Source organism: Scophthalmus maximus, chromosome 14, assembly GCF_022379125.1.
Source record: "Scophthalmus maximus strain ysfricsl-2021 chromosome 14, ASM2237912v1, whole genome shotgun sequence".
NCBI lineage: Eukaryota > Metazoa > Chordata > Actinopteri > Pleuronectiformes > Scophthalmidae > Scophthalmus > Scophthalmus maximus.
In genome coordinates this window covers 2,271,976-2,276,351 of record NC_061528.1, presented here as the reverse complement: position 1 = coordinate 2,276,351, position 4,376 = coordinate 2,271,976, and positions in this window count along the sequence as shown.

The following is a 4,376-nucleotide window of genomic DNA, read 5'->3' as shown; positions in this document are numbered from 1 at the left end:
CCCTGGTGCCGGTCCGGCTTCTCCAGGAGGAACCCGTCGGAGAACAGGAAGTTGTTACAGGAAGAGTCGGATCAGCCCGTAGCTCAGGGCAGCCTCTTTTCTCCGGCGTCCATATTTTTGTACATTAACTTTGTTTCCTGACCTCTTGTAATCGAGGGGTACTTCCTGGCGTAGACTACCTGGGGACTGGGCCGGATTGGATTTAAACAGCGTCCCCTCGCCCCCTTTTTTTAGTTTCCCAATTTGTTTGTTTGCATGTATTTATTTGCCCTCCCTCAAAATAATCAACTTATTTTGTGCAAAAGCATCTGGTTTTATGTTAATCGCCTCTCTAGCGAGCTGCGTCGCAACAGGGGCTCACTGCAGTAAACAGCACACAGGAGGGAACGGTGCATTCGTTGGGGACTATTCTTAGTGGCGGATTAGTCTACATTTGCTGTGTGTGTGTGTGTGTGTGTGTGTGTGTGTGTGTCGTCACGTCTTAACCGTCCATAATTCAGTGCTTCAGGAACTTTGTCCAGAAAACAGGAGATGTGTGAGTTCTTAGAGGAGCTGACAGGCTTCCACCGAGCTCCCCTTGTTACGTAAGCACTTTAAACAGTGTGTGTGTGTGTGTGTGTGTGCGCGCGTGTGTGCGTGCGTGTGTGTGTGTGTGTGTGTGTGTGTTGTCCCAGAAAAGTGACAGGCAGCCCTGAGGATCGTTAGACCCTCCTGGAAGAACTTGAAGGCGTCTGGGAGGCAGAGCGACGCATGACCACTCGCTCTTATCTCCTTCTGCAGACGACGCCCGCGGCGTCTCACGCTTTTGTGTTTCCACCTCTGTGATGGTTGTGAGATATCTGCTGAGCGTTTGTGTGTGTGTGTGTGTTTCTGTCTTGTTCTCTGCGTGTTTCATGTTTCGGGCTGTTTGCAGGTTCAGATTTTTTTTTTGTTCCGCGCTCCGCATGAATAAATCACACGCAGCACCAGTTGGACCCGTTTCAATATTTTATTGACTTGAGTTCTATCTTGAGGAGCCGGTGGCATCACGTGTCTCTTCACACGTTTGATCTCTCTTCATGGAAACAGCTTCACAGACAGACGGTCATCAGGACAACAGTCAAGATGTCGGTAGAACCTCAGTTGACGTTGAAGCGGCCGTAAAAAAATCTTGGTAACATTGAAGAACATTTAGTGTGATTTCTGTGTAGCCTATCTGATGCACAAATGTCGAACGTGACGTAGATCGAATATTAGCTGTGACTTCTGATGAAGTGTAATGTCCCCAGCTGCTGTGACAGGCAGAAGCGTCAAGCTTCTCGAAAGAAGCTTCACGATCAAGTGGTTTTCCTCTTAAATCATGGGCGTGCAGGTAAGACTGTGCCTCTGAGTAATAATGAAGAGACCGACGGACAGATTTGCCCTTTGAGTGCATCCGTCCTCCACCGTCTCTGGGGGAAAGGCTTCACTTCTTCTGGATCTAGCGGATTCAAATGTGGTTTCGTGAGTGTGGGACTCTTGGGCCAGTTGGTGGAGGCATGCGATCTATAGCGAGGGGCATCCTCGTGTGACGTAATGGTCCACTTTGTGTTGGTCTGATGATCTGGAACGCGACATGACGACGACCATCAAAGCAAACAAAGGGAAAGTCCAGAGAGGCAGGATGCAGGACCGATGACGGGTCAGACTCAAAGACGCAAGTGGACGTGGACACGAAGCGACGACTCTAGTGTGTGTGTGTGTGTGTGTGTGCAATAAGACAACGATGGACAGATGTGTCAGCCGTGAGCTATTATTGGTCCAGCAGGGAAGTGAGGACGGCTGATTTCTACCAAACACTTGAAGAAATGAACAATTTATTCATATTGTCATTACATAAGTGAAACAGTACAAAAGAAGGATTTCTGCATCACAGCCCTGCAACAAGTATATATCTGACTGTGTGTGTGTGTGTGTGTGTGTGTGTGTGTGTGCGTGTGTGTGTGTGTAAGACAGTTCAGGTGGTGGTTCCGCTGGTACGTCCTTCGTTCCCCTGCTGAGAGCTGAGGAGTGTTTGAACGAAACAGATCAGAAATAACTCTAAATAAAAATACAACACAAATATAAGAAGATTTTTCAGACTCTAATGAAGAAAATAAACAATACCACCGAAGGCAGTTGAATAAAAATGTTGCTTGATTTTAATAAAAAGGAACAAATCGTTCGGTAATTTGTGCTGAACAGTGAAATCTGTTTCTATGCAGCCCGATACGAGAGGCAGTCAGGCACGTGCTCCTTCAGACTCTGATGCTTCTAGTCAAAGTTTTTCTTCAAATCTGGAGCATCGCAAACTTTTCTTCGATTGCCTCCGAGCTTCGTCCCCCATTCCCCCGATTTCCTGCGGGCCGCCGCGCTCTTCGGGGAAGCGAAACGCGAGTCATCATAAAACTTCACAGACTCGGAGCTCTGGTGTCCTGCGGAAGGCTGCGATCCACCTGGAGCCGATCAGGGACGTGGGAACTCATCCGGCCCGAGGACTTGAACGCAAATTGACTTTGTGTTCCGTGTCGTGTACACACACATGAGACTGTGTCAAGCCCTCCACTGATTGATCCGTCGGCAAAGAGCTGCTCCGAGAGGATTCTTTAATGGAGTATTTCCTGTTGTTGCTGCGAAAGCAGAGGCAGGCGGGAAACAAATAAGGGAGTGGAAGAGAGACGGAGCCTGAGAGGGGCTGATCGACAGAGAGCGCGACTGAGTAGATGATGGAGAGCGTGAGAGACACTCGGAGACACAGCAAGTGGATGGGCGCGACAGTAATTACCCCTCCGACTGAGGGGGAGCATCAGGAGGCAGACGTGGAAGAGACCTGGTCAGACCTTTTCATTCGCTCCGAGTCGCAGACTCAGCGTCCTCGCGTGTTTTCAGAGAGAAACATCGCAGCACGCATCAATAACATGGAAACATTTCAAGATTTCTATGAAAGAATTTATAACCTCGCTGCCCCTCACGACCAAATTACCATGGTAACTGGACAAAGCCGACGCGATCTCACAGAAAATGTTTTGCAACGAACCTGAACCGAGGAGACACGACAACGCTGTACGTGTCTCGTTCATGTTGTGACCATGTCCAGTGGTTTTACAGTGATTTGAGATAGACGGAAAAAATGTAACCAATCATTTGACGATTGTTGAAGTTTTGAACAGAAGAGGAAACAGCTGAGTCGCATTCAGAGAGATGGCAGATTTTATTATATCAGGAGATGCATAAACACAGAAATGCACATTGTGCATAAAACACATGGATCAGTAAGACAACTGAATCCTTCGTTGGAAACTTAGTAACTATGCTGCTAGACTTAGCAACTTTTTCCACGACCCTTTAAAAAAAACAACTAGCAACAAAAACAACTAGCAACAAATTTGGCTACTTTAAGAAATGTATTTGGCAAATCTTTTTTTTTATGCTAAAGTGCCAACAATTTCCTTCTAAATGAGCCAAGTATTCTTTCTGTGTTTCTTGAGCAACACTTTGATTATGAAACGTTAGATCAACAAGCTGCTTGAAATTAGCTAACCTGTGCTAACATTAGCTAACCTGTGCTAATGTTAGCAAGCCTGTGATGACGTTAGTTAACCTGTGATAATGCTAACATGTATTAACATTAGCTAACCTGTAATTACAAGAATAAGGTCAAAACATTACGCAAATAAAGTTGTGTCATTACAAGACAAAAATTCATATAGTATTACAAAGATAAAGTTATAATTTTACAAGAATATTAGAGGGATGAAGTCATAATCTTCCGATAAGAAATATGATTTACTAGAAAAAGTCATATTTTGAAGATAATATCATAATTTTTTAGATAATATTCCCCTAAAAAAAATCGGGATGGTATGAGAATAAAGTTCTAATGTTACAAGAATAATGTTGTAATTTTAGACTATGCATCAATTTAGAGGGAGACTATCAGAAGATCAAGATGAAGAAGATGGAGCATCTTGGTGAGTTATACTTTAGTTTATATATTTCAAAAATAATAAAATACCTACACCAATTTATTATCAGAAACAGAACCACGTGGACTCGGGAGGAAACTGCCTCTTTTGTGGAGGACGGCCTTCAAAATATTATGACTTTCTCATTACATCATGTATTCTTTATTATGACCTTATTCTCGAAATCTCCATTATTTTTTTTGCCCCCTTCAATATGGCCCCAACACTCCGTCGTATAGAACAGGACTTCACAGATCCAGCAAGAGAAGAAAAAAGGGGCACAGTGAATGAGAGAGAGAGCGAGACGAGGGGATGCTGAAGAGGGAGAACGAACCAATACGGTAAGAGGGCGAGAGACCCTGAGTAGACAGAGAGAGAGAGAGAGGGGGAGAAGGCTCAGGGGATTCCAATGAG